The sequence below is a fragment of the Tiliqua scincoides genome, chromosome 12, assembly GCF_035046505.1.
Source record: "Tiliqua scincoides isolate rTilSci1 chromosome 12, rTilSci1.hap2, whole genome shotgun sequence".
Classification (NCBI taxonomy): domain Eukaryota; kingdom Metazoa; phylum Chordata; class Lepidosauria; order Squamata; family Scincidae; genus Tiliqua; species Tiliqua scincoides.
Window position 1 is genome coordinate 3,398,496 of NC_089832.1, and position 19,926 is coordinate 3,418,421.

General features: G+C 46.1%; 1 protein-coding gene across 2 annotated transcripts in view; it reads left to right on the top strand.

Moving 5' to 3' along the window:
• The first annotated feature begins 3,201 nt into the window (after window positions 1-3,201).
• Window positions 3,202-19,926, top strand: part of FHL1 (four and a half LIM domains 1) — a 36,970-nt gene continuing 20,245 nt past the window's right edge. The window contains exon 1 of one of the 2 annotated variants that reach the window (XM_066639946.1): window positions 3,202-3,291. The gene's annotated coding sequence lies outside the window, so the exon portion shown is untranslated. Of the gene's footprint in view, window positions 3,296-19,926 lie in introns of both variants that reach the window. The other variant, XM_066639947.1, reaches the window with a different exon arrangement.

Sequence of the window (19,926 nt, forward strand, 5' to 3'; positions counted from 1 at the left end):
GAAGGTGACGTCTAAAACGGGAGCATCACAGCTAGAAAGACATTTGGGTTGATGTTTGCCTAAACTGAAGGAGCACCTGGAGCAGGACCTCTGACTGTCTTGAAAAGGCAGGTTCCTAGGAGAGGAAGTGGCTAAAAAAGGTGGGTGCCACTTTTTTGTTCTCTGGGACTGCTGCTTTTCCTCTAATTACAGCTTGGCTTGCAGAAGTGCAAGGCCTGAAGCTTGTTCTCATTACCTGACCACGGGGCCAGGAAAAGCTTCACCTGCCTTTGTGACTTAAAGCACAAGAAATGCTGCAGGATCTTTCATTTCTAACGGTCGCATGACAGTGGAATTTCAACAGGCACCTCTTGCTTTGCTGAGATTGGAAAAGCTTCACCTGTTGAATTTCTTGTGCCACTTGCTTGTTTCTTCTCTCTGGGCTTCTTCTCCTCCCCCCAAACCACTTATTTGCCTGTGCTGGGGGGTAGGGGAAGAGGCTGAAGCCTGATACAATGGAACAGTTGGTGCATACTTAAGCCGTTTCTGCCCAACGTTGCATAAATGCATCAGGGATCAAAAATGTACACCTGTAGCTTGGGCAGAAATGGGTTAAGACAGTTTGTGAAGGCGAATGAAGAATTGCAGGGTTTGTCTCTACTGCCTCTCCTTGTGAGACAGCTGGAAAAATATACAGCTTAGTGGAAAGTATCTGTCATGTAGTCACTGGTGGGACTCAAATCTTGTAATTGACTCAGCCAAAAGCCCTTCCACAGCAGTTTCCAGCTTGCCTCTGCTTCTTTCCCACCTCCCCAAACAAACAAAAATTGCAACATTGGAAAAGGGGAGTGTATGCAAAAGATGGGGCACATTCCATGAAGCATGTTTTGTTGATGCTTTGTTTACTTGTTTACAGCCTTTATACTACCCTGTCTCCCAAAGACTGTTTTAATTTAGAATATATGTATTTTTTTTTTAATTGTAAAAGGAAAATGATACAACAGTTGAATTCTCTCCAAGTTGTAGAAACCTTTCAGGAACTAAGGGCAGGAGCTTCTTGTCCTTGCCATCTCTGTGTCTGACCAAAATTCCTCAGCCAACTGGAGCCTCAATGCAATGCTTGATTCCTAGAGGGTGAGGTGTCTGGGGCCCCCCATCATCTCTTGTCAGTGTTTCCATGAAGGTGTGTGCTCCTTCATTAATATGTGACTGAAACTGACATCATGGGGCGTCTTGAGTTCCTAGGCCAGGTGCGTGTAGGGTGGCATCTTGTCTCTGTCTCTGGAAAAATCCACGTAAGTGATATGGAAAGGAATCCATAAGAAGTGAGTGTACTGCATGTCTTTGCACACCTGCAAGGTGTTCATGCTAGGCTGGTGGCCCCCAAGGTTCAAGGAGAAGAAAAAAGCATTGGCACCATGTATAGTTTGATGCAGATTGCCAGGAAACAGTGGTTCTGATGAGAGATTCAGCTCTTGGAATATGGCCTCTAGGCCAGGTGTCCAAACCTTTTCATATAGTGGTCCGAATAGCATTCATAGTGCCTGCTGAGGGCCGGAAGGGACATCATTAAGCAGTTGAGGACCAGAAATGAGCATTTTTTTTCTCATTTAGGAAGTCATTAGTTGCAAATGACAGAAGAGAAAATGTGCAAATCTTGACCTATTTTCAAGCTAGGGGAGAGCCAATTATCACGTGGGCACTTGTTCAGCAATGGTTGGCAACCTTCAGTCTCGAAAGACTATGGTATAAGCCTACAGCGCCCGGTATTCCCAGGCGGTCTCCCATCCAAGAACTAACCAGGCCTGACCCTGCTTAGCTTCCAAGATCAGACGAGATCAGGCGTCTGCAGGGTAACAGATGCCCTGCAAAGTGCCACAGAAGCAGTGCTGCTGAAAGGGCACCCACATGGAAATTGGACTCTCCCAACACCTCAGCACCTCAGCAGTGTCTCCCCCTCCCAGCCCTCTTGGTCTTTCCCTTCCCCCCCCTCCCGTAGCATTCCGAAGCCTTCTTCTGTCTCTCCCTCTCTGAGCCTCAGCAGAAGTGGTGCTGCAGAAGGGGCAGCATTGGGACAGCCCCCGGGCCCTAAGCAGATGAACAAGAGCTGATAGTGACAGATGAACTGTCCCTCTGGGGAAACCATGGTACCATGAAAGGCCTCCAGTTTCTTATCTGAAAAATGGGTATAATTTATTAACACCTCTGAAGTATATTATCAGGATAGTTGAGCAAAATGTTTATATAAATGTTTATATGTTATAGCACTTGCTCCCGGTGTGGAAGGGATTGTCACTCCCGGATTGGCCTTTTCAGCCACACTAGATGCTGTGCCAGAACCACCTTTCAGAGCACGGTACCATAGTCTTTCGAGACTGAAGGTTGCCTATATATATATATTGCCAATATATATATAGGTTGCCAATATATATATATAAATAAATAAAACTAATAACAAATATGGAAAGGTAAAACAGCAGGTAAATAATTCAGCTAAAATACCGGGGAGGGGGGATTAACCCATTTCTACCCAGTCCACAGGTGTACACATTCGATCCCTGTTGTGTATACGCAACGTTGGGCAGAAATGGCTTAAATGCCTACTGAAAGAGAGTGGTCTTCGCACAGTGATGGGGTAAACAAACAAACAAACAAATAAATAAATAAATGTTCTTATTAAATCTGCATCCTGTCTGTGTGTATGTGCCCTCCTTGAGCATGTGTGTTCTTGTATGCTAAAAAAAATGCGGTAGGGTTGAAAATAGAAAATATTGTCAGGTCATGGAATCTGACTTGGTCCTCTCCCCGGAAGTCATGCCAGGAGTCCTATCCCCAAATCCACCCATGTTGTTTGTCAGAGTAGCTATGGAGATGCACTGTGTGTGTGTGTGTGTGTTCAGACACACTCTTGCTTTCATAACTTATTTCAGGGTGACGCCGGCCAAGGCACTGCAAACAGATTCCTGGCGGTTTGGATTAAGTTCTGGATAGAATGTCCTCATCTTCTCACTGCCCCAAAAGACTCCCTTCCTTTCAGCCAGTCTCTGGTGCACGTGAATTGATCTTTGGGGAAAGTTGGCACGTCTCCATCCCCTGGTTTGGGCAAGTCCCTCATTCTGTCGAGGGGTTTGGTCTGAGCAAATCTGCTCCTCGCCCTGCCTCCCTCCCACTCATCTGCTCCACCCAACAGCAGCAGCAGCAACACTGCTGCCGACTTGGGCTCTACCCCTCCCCTGCCCTCCTGCATTTAGCAGCTGTTCCAGAGTCTCTCCTGGGTATCCATCCAGGCAGCCGGTCAGAGGACACCAGAGTGTGAGTATGTCTCTGCCTTCTCTCTTTGAGCATCTTTCTAGGAACTGCCAACAGTTGGAGGATCAGGGTTATCCCTCCAGCTTCCCTGGAGGGCACTGAAGTGTCTTTCAGCCAGGTTTGCTGGGGCAGGAAACAAGGGCTGCCTTTCTATAGGAGGGGGATTACTTTGTGTTTGTGTCACTCTTTCCACATGCTCCCTAACCAGAAAAAAAGTTCTCTGCAAAAGGAACTGCAAGTCTGAGACATTTTGCCCATTCCATTCAAGTGTGGGTTGGCAAACTGCTGGCACCCTGCGGTTCACTTACGCAGCATTAAAGTCTAGAACCCTGCCTTGCTCCTCAATGCAAGTCGAGGTTTTGGCGCATGGGTCATTGCGTCTGTGTGGTGCTGCTAGTCCTGTAATTTTGATTGTTTCCTCTCTTATTGTTTCATGCTGTTTTATTTCAAGGTATATCCTCCCCTGACCATCACGTGCCGAAGCGTAGCTGATAAAGCAATAGAATAAAATTAAGTGATACAGTCCTCACAGAGTAGGTATCTGCAGAGCCCTGCAGATGATTGTTGACTTTCTTTGTTTTTGGGTGCATTCGGCAGTTCCCTTTGGAACTGTAGTATGTTCAGTAGCATAGCTATAGGGGATGACAGTCAGAATTGCAAGTGCCACCACATGCTGTGTAACCAGCCTCTCCCACTTGCCATTGGAGCTATTCTGGGCAGCTGTTTACTGCCCAGTATGGCTCCAACAGCGAATAGGGGGAGCTGGTTACATGGTGTGTTGTGGCACCTGCAATACTTACCTCACCTCCCCCCATAGCTATGCTACTGGGTATGTGGCTTTATTTTCCTTTGGTACTCTGATATCTTGATTGTAGCACCCCTGCCTGACAGCAGTTCCAAAGGCCAGTGTAATGGACTTAAAAAAAATTCATCAAGTCTTTGCTTTTTATGTTAGTTTCATTTGACTTCTTGTTTCTAATAGAATATGTAAGATTTGGCATCTCTTCCCATTTTTGGCTGCATAAATCTGCCCTAAATTGTATACCCTTCAACTAGTTCTGCTCTGTTGTTAGCTAAGTTGCAACATAGCAATTTAAATGTGAGTTCTACCCATCTTGAAGTTCCGTGTGGTTTTTGAGACTTGCACGATCGACCGCTGTGTTTGCTGCCTTGTGAACCGGTGTCACATAGTGGCTGAGAGCCTGAGCTGTGGACCGCAAAGCCTCCAATTCAAATCTCAAATGAACTTGCAAGCCATCAGTCTACTCTTCCCACAACTCTGCAATATGGGGAGGAAAAAAAAAGACCAAATTAGATGTTACACAGGAGATGTATAATTTGATGGTTATTAGAATATTCGCCCTTACGGTTATGAGTTAAATTGAGTTGGTAGCACAAGGGGGGGGAGGCTTAGTTTTAAAATACTCCCCCATGTCATTTTCTCAATTAAAATAATCCCCCCAACAGCTTTTTGCATCATAGAAGAAAACATAAATGGTATTTATGTGAATACCTCAAGAGGCAAATGTTCCTTGGGTGTGGAAAAGACTAATCTGGGTACCGTCTGATCCCCCCCAACATGACTGCATTAATTAAAAAAGCATATGGGGATCCTAACTGCAGGACTCCCACAAGTTGCATTCAGCTTATATGGTGCTTGAAAGACCACTAAGATGAGATACGGGAAGTACTCGGGCTCCCTCTGCAACACTGTAGAAGTGATTGTCCAATTTTGGAAGGGATGTGTGGAAAGAGACCAAGGAGGAGCAATTGTTTGCTTGGTGTTTTAGCAAGTGGCTTGAGTCACTTCCTGAAGTCTCTGACACTAGCTTTTGTGACAGCCTTTCTCTGCTTGTGGTTTGCATCTCAAGAGTTGGTGGACCACTAGTACTATTTTTAAAGAGGGGCAGGAATCGTGATCTTTGAGCTGTGGTCCTCTCTGAGGCTGCAGTGCTGATTCGAGAGAAACAACCCCTTAGATTTGATAAAACTTCTTAAAGATCAGAAGAAGAGCCCTTGTGGATCAGGCCAAAGTAGGTCCATCTGGTGCAGCATCCTGCTTCCCACAGGGGCTAGCCAGGAGCTTCTTGGGGACCCACGCACAGGGCCCTAAGGTAGTGCCCGTCCTCTGCATCCCCTTCCCACCCATATCTCATACTCAGAGGATACAGTGGGCTCTCCTTATCCACACACTTTGTATCTGCAGCTTTGAGTATCTGTGGATGTTGGTTCTGTGCCACAGAGGGCATCCTGGATATGACTAGCTTCTGGTTTGTGCCAAGAGGCTTCTGCTCATGTCTGGGAGGTGTTTCGAGGTACGGGGAGGACCTCAGTACACCTCCAGTTTCTGGTCATGTCCAGGAGGTGTTCCAAGGTCCTCCCTGCACTTTGAAACACCTACCAGACGTGACCAGAAGGTGCCAGCACAAACTGGAGGCAGGTTCTGGTTGCGCCCAGGAGGCTTCCAAGGAGGCCAGGAGGCTGGGGACACCCTCCAGGTAAGTTATTGCAGCACTTTGCCAGCCCCCTATACATTCCAGCATTTGCAGATTTTGGTACCCGCAAGGGGTCCTGTAATGAATACAGACAGCCCATTCACTGTCTATGGAGCAACTTTTAGTAGGTAAAGTTATGCCTGCATAATACTGGCTGTGTGCACCTGTCTTTGCTAAAGTAAGATGGTGCCATTTTCATGACAGTACAATTAAATCAAGTGGGTGGATGGCTGGCGAATTCAGGATTGACTAAAGGAAGTGCTTCTTCCCAAAACCCATGACCAGCTTGTGGAACTCATTGCCCCAATATGTGGTGGTACCTCACCACGTTAAAAGCCATTCAAATGGCTTTGGAAAACCAATCCAGGGAGGACTGATTTATCAATGGTGATTAACATTGATAGCTCAATGGAACCTCCAGATTCAGAAACAGCCTCTCTGATATATTTCAGCATCTCAGTACTGCTGATACATTTCCCAGAGACATCTGGGTAGTCATTGTTGAAAACAGTGTACTGGGTAAGATGGGCCACTTGGTCAACTCAGCAGGACTTTTCTTGTCTTCTTGCTTAGCCACTGCCAGCAAAAATTCTGTCTGCTTTACAAATTATAGGGCCATGTGCCAAGAGCTGTTGCTTTTTGGGGACTGTGTAGGCTATGAAACTGAAAGTGTGACGATGGATTTTGGTTTCAAGTGGATTGAATGAACACCTTTTCCAGGTTTATCAGATATTAGGAAACAGCAACCAAAGTTATAAACTGACCTGCTATTAGCTCCGTGCTTCATTTTCCCACTGGATGGGGAAAAAAACGGCACAGAAACCAATGGTGTCCGTACGAAGGAAGAAATGGCTCAGCCATGATTTGCTCATGATTTGCATAAAGCCACCTGAAAGTAAATAGCAGACTTGAAAATTCTGTAACCAAATATGGCTTCAAAAGATTCCAGGCTTGTGCCCTGTCTGGAAGAAAAGGAAATGTATGTCTTTGGAGGAGGGGGGGGGGTGATGATGATGATGAAGAAGAAGATCCACTTCTCACTGCAGGAAATGCCTAAATGTTTCCAAGGTCTTAACTTCTGCTTGGAAACTTGATTTGAGAGAAGCACAGTCACTCTTACACAAAGAGCATCAGGAACTGAAACAACTGCAAATGTTGCCCATTTCAGCTCAATAAAGTACAGTGGTGCCTCGCATAACGAAATTAATCCGTTCCGCGAATCCTTTCGTTATGCGAAATTTTCGTTGCGTGAATCACGTTTTCCCATAGGAATGCATTGAAATCTAATTAATGCGTTCCTATGGGCAAAAAAGGTCAAAACGAAGTCAAATTTGGTTTACAAAGTGTTTATTACGTGCTCTTTAAAGGCATACATACTGTACAGAGGATTTCTAAAATTTGAAGCATACACGAAATTTTTAATTTTTAAAAAATTCGTTATGCGAAGCACAGACCTAAAAAGTTTTCGTTATGCGAAGCACGGACCTAAAAAATTTTTCATTATGCGAAGCACGGCCAGAAATTTTCATGATGCGAGTTACCAAACTCAATCGAAAAACTCTTTCGTTATGCGAGTTTTTCGCTGCGCGGGGCATTCGTTATGCGAGGCACCACTGTATTTAGTTAGGTGCCAAATTCTGTAGATTTTACTCACTCAGGGCCCAATCCTACACTTACCTAGTGCCAGCACTGAGCCTGGTACTGAGTATGTTTACAGTACCTGGAAAGCAAGGAGTGTGGGCGCTGTGTGGGCGCTAGTTAGGTGCTGGGCCCAGCACCAGCAGGAAGAGAATGCACTGCAATGGTGGTGGTGGGGGGGGGGGCGGGTAAGCGAAACCACTGGGTGCCACTGTGGCCTCTGGGGGTGGGGAGATGATGGAATGAGAGCGGAGTGGGGGAAGGAACCAGACCAGGATGAGAGTGGGACCAGCCAGATCCTGAATTCTGTGTTGGCCTGGAAGGCCCAGCACAGAGGTTCTTGCATCTGCGCCAGCAAGATGGCTGGTGCAAAAGTCCCCTTTCCCCCAAGGAGACTTCCTGAGACTTCCCAGTGCCTGCTGGATACACTTTGGTGCCACTGCTGCAGCTGGCGCTGAGAAGCATAGGATGGGCTGCCAGTTCAAACACCCCTAGAAGATGGCGGGTGGAGAGTCTGGGCCTGCTGTCTCTTTTTAAAGGCATGTTCCTGATGAATTATGCCTCAGTCTTTGAAGAGTGAGACAATCTATAATTGCAAATCTGATCCATGAATGAGTAAAATATTTTAATGCCTCTCCCCTGCATTACAAAACAACAAAGAGTCAACGCTGTTCAGATCTGAGAAAATACTAAGTTCTCCAGAGCCAGCATCAGATATTTAGGGCACAATCATGTTTACTTGGGCACAGTGCATGTTTACTCAGAAGTAAGTCCTTTTGTGTTCAATGGGGCTTACTCTCAGGAAAGTGTGGATAGGACTGCAGCCATAGTAGCTTAGGGAACCAAGGGATTTTCCAGCTTTGATGCGGATGACCCACAAAACATTTTCTTTTCACTGAAGGAAACCAGAGTCAGATTTAAACAGAGAAAAATCCCAATATATGATGAACTAAGTAGTGCCATTGCATTGTGTGTGACGAGGATAATTGCTAAACGTGCCATGAGAAATGGCATTCGTTCAGTGATTAAAAGGTCCTGGAGTCCAAAAGTGCTATGACGGAGGTGTCTGTTGCATCTCTGGTGAATGCTGCTCTGGAGCTACAGAGCATCTCCTAATAATATCTGTATCTCCTTTCTAATAGCATCTGTAGAAGGTATGCTTCTTGGCCATGTCTCTTCAGTGGGTGTGACTGGTGTATTCAGAGAGATAGCAGAATTACTCCCTCTCCGAGAAGGGGGCCTGTTGCCTCTCTCCACTGAGTCAGTGCTCTACCATTGCCTACTTCCAATTAAGAGGTGCACCTGGAACAGTGACTTGTACAGAAATATGGGGGAGGGCATGCCTCCTCTGAAGGTGGGTAATTCTTCCACATTCTCTGAACCTTTTCAGCCATAAAACCGAAGCAGGCTTTCCATGTTAACTGGAGAACGAAATGTGCTTCTGCAATCAGATGATCAACTGAAGAGCAGTGGATTACTAGCAGTTTGTTTTTCCCTTCTCTTTTTGCAGGCTTTCTAAGCTACTTAGAGGCACGACCCTTTTGCATAGCGTAGGATGACTGGGCTTCATTTTTCTTGGATGGTATGAGAGTGGAACTGTATCAGAGGCTGGAGGCCTGGAGCTAATTTGTTTATATTCGTTGCATGTAATTGCCATAATTTGCACTGCATAACTTTCATGAACCCTGTGCATGCTGAGCGACGGTTGAAATTCTGCGCATGATGGTGTTCTTAGCCAAGTAACTATTCCTTTCTGGTGTACAAAACTCGTCAGACTTTTTAAAAGCCTTGCTATGTTGACTAAGGTCTAAGGCAGCCATTTTCAACCACTGTGCCGTGGCACACTGGTGTGCCACACAGTGGCGTCACTAGGATTTGCGTCAACCGGTGCAGGAGGCCTGCGCATCACCCCATGCAGGGGGCAGGGCAACGCCCCAGGTGGTGAGCGTGGTGACGTACCATCGCCATGCCCCCACTGGTTTTTTGGCTGTACCTTTTGTTAGAGCACAGATATTTCAATGTGGTTTGTTTCATTGCATTCTGCATGAAATTACGCACTGATTGATATATAACATGATGGTCTTATTCCTCCAAATTCTGATTTTAGTGATTTTGAAACTTGTAGAGTCACTGACACACACGCACGCACGCGCGTGCGCGCACACACACACACACACACACACACACACACACACACACACACATCCCTGTCAATTTACTAACACCTTATTGCAGCAGTTCTCAAACTTTTAGCACTGGGACCCACTTTTTAGAATGACAATCTGTCCAGGACCCACTGGAAGTGATGTCATAGCCAGAAGTGACATCATCAAGCAATTTAAAAGAAATAATTATAAATAATTAAATTAAAATAAAAGAAATAATTAAATAAGGGGGAGCCAGTACTGTTCCACCAAGTGAATCTACTCTGAAGTAAGTCCTATTGTGGTCAATGGGGCTTACTCTCAGGAAAGTGTGGGTAGGATTGCAGCCTGTGAGCCCAATCCAATGCATGTGTACTCAGAAGTAAGTCCCATAGTGGTCAATGGGGCTTACTCTCAGGAAAGTGTGGGTAGAATTGCAGCCTGTGAGCCCAATCCTATGCATGACTACTCTGAAGTAAGTCCCATAGTGGTCAATGGGGCTTACTCTCAGGAAAGTGTGGGTAGAATTGCAGACTGTGAGCTCAAGCCTATGCATGTGTACTCAGAAGTAAGTCCCATAGTGGTCAATGGAGCTTACTCTGTAGTCTGCCTGCAATAACACCCCCCCCCCCAAAAAAAAAAAAAGAATCAGTGAGATTTCCAGCCCTCCCAGTGCCCAGTTTAAAGTTCTTCTATTTCAGGCAGATCAAGATAAAGACCCTCCTGGCTTTGCAAGTGTAAAATAGAAAACATTCCCCTTACCAGCTGAAGCCTCTTTTTTTTGTCCTTTTTAGTGGGGGTGGGGGGGAGGCTGCCTTCTGGAGCATTTGTTGCACTCCAGCTCCATCGGATCCTTCTGGTGGCCTCACATTCCCCTTTGCCTGGCCTGACCACCAGCCAAGGCACGTCTGCCTACTCACAAGTAAACACAACCATGTGTCTGAGTTTGCTTTCCATAGGGCTCAACAGACTTGCAGTTGGGAGGGAGGGACCTTCTCGGGTGTTTTGGGGGGGGCTGCATTCATTGGATTGAGACCATTCCAGTGTCCTTGGATTCCTCTTAGCTTGCCCTTTCCGACGGACTATGGCAAATATGCCTACTCGTAAACGCACAATGTGGCTCACTTTCCATAGGGCTCCATGCATTTTTTCATTCTGGTTTTTTGGCCATAACTTTTGAAAAAAAGGAGCAATTTCAATTCTGTTTTTTGCATTGCATTCCACTGGACATTCCGCATCCAACGGTGTATGGCATGATGCGGTAGCTCCTAATGCTGCGATTTTAGCATGTCACCCCCAGGGCACATCAACCCCCCAACGCGTCACCCCTTGTGGCCTGCACCCCCCTAGCGATGCCACTGGTGCCACAAATGGTCTGCAGTTGTGCCCTGGGAGTTTGGGGGAGGGTCATTTATTAGTAGGGCCAATAGGGATGTAAGCCCCCCACCAGCAGCTTGGTGTGCTTTATCAATTGTCAACAAACTGATGGTGTGCCATCACTGGTCTAAGGGCGCAGTCCTAATCCACTTTCCAGCACCCACATAAGGGCAATGCAGCTCCGAGGTAAGGGAACTAACGTTCCCTTACTTTGAGGAGGCCTCCTTGACTGCCACTCAACTGTAGGATGCAGCACATGCCCCGTTGGCAGAGCTATGACAGAACTGGAAAGTTGGTTAGGATTTGGGCCTAAGTGCCCAGTTTTAGGCTTATGGGAAGAGGGTCCAATGGCCAGAGGCTGGACTTTGACACAGAAACTGCAGACAGGAGCTCCAAGCAGATATGGGACAGCAAGAATCAAAGTGTGATTTGTAAGCTGCCCCCAGGTATATTCCAGATTCAATTGAAATATTTATAGGCTGATGGAGATACAGCTGTTGTGGTTACCAATCGCTGATGTCGTGGCTACCAGTTAAATTAATTTACTTCTGTTCATTTTTGTTCAGTGTTTCTAAAGCAAAAATGCACTCAGAATGGCTTATAAACAAATTAAACACTGAAATCAATATACAACTACGGACACCCAGGAAAGCAGGAGAAATAGCATTAAAAAAAAAATCAAAACAATATTAAAAAAAAAATCCCATTCCATCAAATGTCTGTCTGAATTACACAGTCTTTACTACCCATCTGAAAAAAAGAGGAGAGCCTGTTGGGTGTCCCCGGGGGAGGGAATTGCGCAGCTGAAACACCACCATGGACAAGGCTCAGTCCTTGGTGTTTCTAATGGGGACAGGCTGAAGAGCAGGGTCTTTCTCAGTCTCCAAAGTCTTTTGAGCATCAACAGTCCAACCTTGTTTCCCTGTTTGTGGGGTAAAGGGTAGCCCAGCAACAATTTTCCTGCAGCTAGTGGGAGGCTGGTAGCCTGGGGTGCAGTAAGAGAAGGCTAGCAGCTCCCTTTCTCGCACTTTCTAAAGGTGTGGGCATATTCCAACCTGGCACGATCAGGCCTGCCTTGCACCTTGCCAGGTCCTGCCCTTATCAGCAGCCTGCCACCGCCTTTGTTTGTTCTTCAGCATCACAAATGCAAAAGGAAAGAATGACTCTTTCTCTGCCCTACACAACCCTCCCAGCTTTCCACAGAGTAAGCTGCTCCTCCAGGTGGGGCTGGGAAAGGGACCTGGCTGAGAACCTGAGGATGCCATTCCCCATGTTCATCTTCTACACTCTGCTGTACCTGTTACCTGCAGTTACCTGAGAACAAAACGGCTGATATTATAATGCCGTTGTACAAATCGATGGTAAGGCCACACCTGGAGTATTGCGTCCAGTTCTGGTCGCCACATCTCAAAAAAGACATAGTGGAAATGGAAAAGGTGCAAAAGAGAGCGACTAAGATGATTACGGGGCTGAGGCACCTTCCCTACGAGGAAAGGCTATGGCGTTTGGGCCTCTTCAGCCTAGAAAAGAGACGCCTGAGGGGGCACATGATTGAGACATACAAAATTATGCAGGGGATGGACAGAGTGGATAGGGAGATGCTCTTTACACTCTCACATAACCCCAGAACCAGGGGACATCCACTAAAATTGAGTGTTGGGCGGGTTAGGACAGACAAGAGAAAATATTTCTTTACTCAGCGTGTGGTTGGTCTGTGGAACTCCTTGCCACAGGATGTGGTGTTGGCGTCTGGCCTGGACACCTTTTAAAGGGGATTGGACACGTTTCTGGAGGAAAAATCCATTATGGGGTTCAAGCCATGATGTGTATGTGCAACCTCCTGATTTTAGAAATGGGCTATGTCAGAATGCCAATGCAAGGGAGGGCACCAGGATGCAGGTCTCTTGTTATTTGGTGTGCTCCTTGGGGCATTTGGTGGACCGCTGTGAGATACAGGGAGCTGGACTAGATGGGCCTATGGCCTGATCCAGTGGGGCTGTTCTTATGTTCTTATGTTCTTAAACTACAATTCCCAGGAGGCCTTGCAGGTCTCTTGTGATCTGGTGTGCTCCCTGGGGCATTTCGTGGGCCGCTGTGAGATACAGGGAGCTGGACTAGATGGGCCTATGGCCTGATCCAGTGGGGCTGTTCTTATGTTCTTATGTTCTTAGTATCACTTCCTTCTGTTGATTCAAAAACTGAGAAGGGTCTGTGTTCTTTTCACTGAAGGCATATTAGAAAAACAAATTGTTTTGCAACAGGCGATCAACAATTCAGAATATATCTGAGCAACTGCACTGTATGAAATGGCAGGCTGCGATCAGCATAGTGCCCTAGTATTCATGCGCACCCATTAATGTGCATGTACACTGGAATCAAGATGCATTTGTTGCCGCTGGGCCCCCCCCCCCCAGATATTTCTAAAAATTCTGGGGAAAGAGCTGTACCCTAAAGAACGTCCAGTGCTTGCAATTATGTCCCACTCACAAAATCTTAAGCCGGCATCTTGAAAGACTTCAAAAAAGGGGACACAGATTTACAAGGAACAGGAAGGTTTACTACTATCTCTAATAAAAGACATCTAAATCAGGTTGTTTATGCAGGCATTCTTTGATATCAGCTTGGCGCAGGAAAAAGTAAGGACAGAGATTTATCAGGAATTGAGACCAGAAAATTGGGATGGTCCCAAGGAAACAGAGCTAGCTGGAGCAGATGGTATTAAGTGGTCATTTTGTAGGAGGTCTGGGATGTGGTGTTGGTGTTTTGCATGTTTGTGTCGCTCCTTAACTTTGGGATGGCTTTAGACCAGCAGTTCTCAAACTTTGGGGCTTCATGTGGCACCTTGTTATCTGCAGTAGGTCATGATGTGTTGCTGGCTCCTGGGCCACCAGACATTATGGGGTATGATGCGAAAGACACTTGCAGGTTGTGATGGTGTGCAATCTGCTTCAATGGCCTACCATGAGATGCATTCCCAAGCTGTGTGTCATGACCCACCGGTGGATCGTGACCCGATTTTTGGTTGGTTGCATGCCTGCCGTGAGTAGGAAGCTGCAGGGCAGCCCTGGGTTGCACTGCACTGCAATGCAGCCAATGAAGCAGTTACATATCATGAACAGTGTCCACCAACTTCCTGGTTGTGGCAGGCTGCAGACCACCAAATATTAGGTCGTAACCCACAGGTGGGTCATTTGGGAGACGTCGCTTTAGACTCATGAATTAACAAATCTTAGTATATTTGTTTAGTCGTTGTCATCAGTACTCATGGTGCATTGGAAATGAAGAGAAGACAGTTTCTGCCCTGAGGTACTTGCACTCTAAAACGATTCCTCCCTCCTCTTCCCTCTTCCACCTCTTTCATTCCTTGCGTCTCAGTTTGCTGCGAAATGTTCCGTGTCTCGGTTTCTCCATGTCAAGGAATAAATCCATTCTAAACAAGTGAGTCACTGATTGATTGATGTATTCTGGTGCTCAGGATGGTTGCCAAGTCCTAATTTAAACCATAAATCCATCCATCCCTTGTACCAGGATAGCCTGCTGGAGTTAATGGGGGGGGGGGGTGGTTTGCTGATAACAAGAGAGATGATCTGCTGCCAGCAAAGGGGGGGGGGAACACAAGGCAGATGATCCTCAAGAGATGTGGGGTGCTGGTCTGGGTGGATTTTTCTCTGTGTATGTTGGCGTTTTGGAACAATCTTGGAGCCCCTGCCTCTGTTGTGGTCCTTTCTCTAAGGTGACAGCTGGCAAAGGCCCCGACTAATGCCCCTGCAGACTTTTTTGACATGTATAGAAGCAAAGTCTGACTGTTTTAGCAAACAGACTTTTATGGTTTCTTTAGTCATCCAAACAAGACTCTCACCAAAATACAGATGTATCAAATAAATGGGGAAAAAGAAAAGGTTAATGAGTAACTGAATACACTTGTATGTGTGTGTATGGGAAGGGAGGAATAAATAAAAGAACATTTTTGGAATGCTGTGTTTAAAGTTGTTTTTTTAATGTTAACATCTATTAAAGTTATTTTTACATAAAAGGTTCAGGAGAAAAATGGTCTGAGAGCTCTGTTTTTTGAGGAATGTGTAATTAAATCTCTCTCTTTCTCTTGCACACACATGCACACAAAGTATATATGAAGCTGGCCTTGTACTGAGCCAGACCATCTAGTTCAGGACTGTCTTCCCACATGGGCTGCACCCCTCCATGGGGTCCTTCCCCTACCCTTTCTGGAATCCTGGAAGCAGCTGTCAGTCCATTTCCTTGGCTGCTGATCCTGTCCTTTCCAGGGCTGTTCTAGGTGTGGCCTTCAGGTGGCAGTTGCTAGGCAACCACCTATGGTTTTCCTGGCTCTTTGGGTTCCTAGCAACGGCCAGGTCTCTTCTCCTCCATCACTGAGAGCGCCCCAGGGAAGAGCCCAGGGCTGAAGGCCTCAGGTGGTCCATATGGATGCTGGCCAGGATGATGGGGTCAGCGAGGGGGTCAGTGAAAGTGCTGATGGTGAAGGTAAATTCCTGTGGAGCTGTCAAGGGATGGGTGCATGCAGAGAAGACGAAGGAGCATCTTCTGAACTGCTTGCTTTCAGTCCCCAAAGTTGCATAGGTGGACCTCACTCTTTAATTCTTCTGCCTTGGGATGTGTTTTCCTCCTGTTCAGCGATTCAGTCTGCAATAAATACATTTAGGGATCTAAAAAGAGATGACTGTCGTCCTCCCGTCCCCCCATCCCGTCCCGTCCCCCAAAAAAACATTTCTAAACCACCATAAAAGGGAAGAGATGTGCAGGGGCTCTCATTTGGCAACCAGTAGGGTGTGCTCATCGCTGGACAAAGTGGCACGCAGGACTGGGCACGGAGACCTTTTGAAAGGTCTCTGCCTCTGGCTCTCAGCCCTGCTTTTCTTACCCTGTCCTAGCAAACCAGCCAAGGGGAACTGTGTAAAAATAAAATGTGATTTATTGGAGAGGTTTGTAAAAGATTTTCTGTTGGGATCTTACTCAAGCAGCCACATTTTTCTGGCTTGTCATTAAAACTGCAGCAGCTGCCCGTTCTTAATTTTGCATTTGTGGATGTTGAAGTTTTTTCATGTGAGCAGTGCAGTCCTGTGCATGTGGCCTTTGAAGTCAGCCCCACTGTTTTCAGTGAGCTTACTCTCTTGCAAGTATGTTTGGGATTTGCAATCCAAAATACTTATGGCCTGGGAAACCACCCAAATGTCATGTGACCTACTCCCCAGTTGGCACTTGACTTCGTCTTGGTCCTCTGTCCCTGCTCTCTTGTCTACGTTCTTGTTCTTCTAGAGGTTGATTAGACTTTATAGTTGGGAATTGCTTCTTCATGTAGTCAGGGTGGTTTTTCTTTTCTCCAGAATAACAACCTCAGATTCTTAGTAGTCTAAACAAACTAGTGGGTAATACTTTGCCAAGTATGGCATGTCTGTGATGAGCGATTTTAAAAATATGTTTCCAGCCATAGTGGAATTTAAAAGATGCAGTGTTGGGGCCCTCCATGTCATAATTTGCTTTTTTAATGTACGTTAGTTGCACAAAGTTGCACAAAGTTGCACAAAGTAATACGTATGGTTTGGTGCAAAACCCTTTGTGGTTTCTTCCCCATGGAGATGGGAGCATACCAATATTTACAGATCTGGGAGAGAGGTTCCAGTTTGCCTGTAGTTTTTCAGCCCTATTTAACATTTTGTGAAATGTGGATCGCTCAGCATTCAGGTCTCGCACGCAGAGCTTGTATTTGGGAAACCCCTAGATTAAAATTTAGAAACGGAGTAGAATAATAAAGGCTACAGCCTTAGAGCCCAATCCTATTCAGTGCACGCTGGCTCACCGCCGGTGCGCACTGTCGCAAAGGTGCCATAAGGCACATTTGTGGGTCCTAGCGCTGGTGGAGCGCTGGTACTAGCTCAGCACTGGGCTAGTGCTGGCGGAGCACTGGAGCTCCACTGCTTGGCAGTTGCACAAACCACCGGGCAGCAGAGAGGTAGGTGGCGGAGTGGGGGCAGGCATAGGGCGGGTGGGGAGGAGGCATGTCAGGGGGAGGGAGCGGGGCTAGAGGGAGGTGGGGGGCTGTTCACCTGACACGGAGCTCCAAATTCTATGCCAACCCACGGATTGTGGTGGAATTGAGTAGCCCCATTGCGGGGCTACTCACTTTACCTAGGGGAAGGGGATGAAAGTCCTCTCGAGGACCAGGCAGCTCAAGCTTGGGCTGTTAATTGTTATATAGTTTACCTTTTTCTAAATTTGAATCTTGCCTGCTTGCAAGATGTTAAAGCTGTATCTAGCACAGTGGTTCCCAAATTTTTTAGCACCAGTACTCACTTTTTAAAATGACACTCTATCAGGACTCACCCGGGTTTTCCAGATTTTTAATAAAGGAGTTCTAGAAAGCAATAATATTTTTTTTAAGTAGTAATAACCATAAAAAAAGACCCTCAGGGTGCAATCCTAACCATCTTTCTAGCACCAGGGTAAGGGCAGTGCAGCTCCGAGGTAAGGGAACAAATATTCCCTTACCTTGAGGAGGCCTCCATGACTGCCACCCAACTGCAGGATGCAGCACATGCCCCTTTGACACAGCTATGTCAGTGCAGGAAAGTTGGTTAGGATTTGGGCCTCAAACATTTATCTCACTATATTTATGTTTGCTTGCAAACTGCAGGAGCTGAGCTCTTGGCAGGGTAATTAAGCAGCTATAGTATCTGATTTTTGAACAGCCTCAGGGCTTGAGGCAATTAGTTATCCAATCTTTCCGTCACCCTTTGGCGGCCCACCAAAGATCAGGTCACGATCCACTAGTGGATCCTGGAAATCACTGACCTAGCAGTTTATGTTTTGCAAACGTGTTCCCTTCAGGCCGCTTAATTTTTCTGACACAAGAGATGAGTGTATTGTGCAAACTGATTCTCCAGTTTGCACAACTGATTAACATAAGAACATAAGAACAGCCCCACTGGATCAGGCCATAGGCCCATCTAGTCCAGCTTCCTGTATCTCACAGCGGCCCACCAAATGCCCCAGGGAGCACACCAGATAACAAGAGACCTCATCCTGGTGCCCTCCCTTGCATCTGGCATTCTGACATATTAATGCCATTAATTAATATTAATCATATTAATTAATCATTAATCACATTAATCACATTAATCATATTAATGATTAATGCTGTGTTTGGTGCGGCAGCAACTCTGGTAGGGTTAACATCTGATATTACGGATTCCTTATGCCTATGTTGAGTTGCTCTCCAAACACCATGGAAATTAAGCTCTAACTGGCTGTGTGACAAAAGGATTAAGGTGCTTCTTCAAGCTGGAATGGAATATTGGCGTGTCCTTGGAGGCTGAGTGATGGATCGAGGACTTATTTTAGAACACTGTTTGACTCATGTTCCATGCCAGACCTCATCCGGACTATTCACAGGGTAACCTTTGCACTTAATCCTTCCAACAAGGTCCAACTGTGCCGGCTTTTGAAAAGCTCCATTTGTGTTTGTGAGGAATGATGGACATATGGTGGCAATTGTCACAAACACTCCCCCCCCAAGTATTCTACCTAGACAATCCCCTTGGGTTGCTACCACAAAGAGCATCTCGGAGAAGCAGTCTCTGGGATGTGAGCATGTTGCAAGCTTCTCTTCCAGTATCCCCTTGGAGGGTTACATTTTTTTGAAAGGGCAATTGTTGGCTGCTTTAGGCCCAATCTTATCCAACTTTCCATCACTGGTGCTGCTGTAATGCAGCCTCCAGGAAAGGGAACAAATGTTACCTTACCTTGAGGAGGCCTCTGTGACTGGCCCTCCACCATAGGATGCAGTGCATGCCCCATTGGCACGGCTACACCAGCACTGGAAAATTGGATAGGATTGGGCCCTTAATCCCTTGTGTGTTGTAGGATTTGTCAACTAAAAACTCCAGAGGGCCAGAGAGAATTTGGCATTAGACTTAACATCTGTCTAGTCATATCTTCAGTTACTATCAAGACATTTAGTTATTTGATTTTCTCTGTAAACCGCTTTGTGAACTTTTAGTTGAAAAGCGGTATATAAATACTGTTGATTGATTGATTGATTGACTATCAAGAATGTTTCTGTCCTATTTTAAGCATTCTGTTGCCTGTTTGAGAACAAATTCTACATTCGTGCATGTGTTTTGAGTGTATCTTGGGCTACAATCCTATCCACAATGGGGAGTAAGCCCCATTGACTCTAATGGGACTTACTTCTGAGTAGACATGCATAGGATTGGGCTCTTGGTCTCCAGATTCAACATGCATGCCTTATTCTTAACCTCTTTGCTATCCTGTAGTCTTTAACACAGTTCTCCCCCCCCCATTAATAATATTGTATTGATTTGATTTTGCACAATACAGTATTGAGTAATATCAATACCAATGACAATGGGAAAGAATACAATAGAAGCTGCTACTCCTGAAAGACAGTTCTTTTTCTGTAGAGCTCTTAGGGGCATGGAAGACCAGTTTTGTACTGAATCTGACAGCCCTATGTCTTTGTTTTAATGAAAAAATATCTTCGTAAATGACATCTTTAGCCTGCTCCGCTTTTCTTCCAAGGAGCTGAAGCCTCTCAATCTCTAGGAAGCGACTTACCCAAAATCACTCAGTGTGCTTTATAGCTTGAGTGGAGATTTAGGGATCTGTCCAAGCCAACTTTTCAGCACCGATGAAGCCAATGTGCTACATTCTGCCGGGGGGGGGGGGGAGCGGTTGTCATGGAGGCCTCCTCAAGGTAAGGGAACATTTGTTCCCTTATCTCAGGGCTGCATTGCAGATGCATCAGTGCTGAAAAGTTGGACAGGATTGGGCCCTTAGAAGGCTGAAGACTGAACCTTCTGCATTTCTGTCTATTGCCCTCTTTCTCTGTAGTTGGCTATTCAGGGCTCTTCTCATTGCCCAACAGAGAGATTCTGGTTTCTGTTTACATGCAGGCCATCTGCTCTGCTCTGAGAACCTGGCAGTCCATG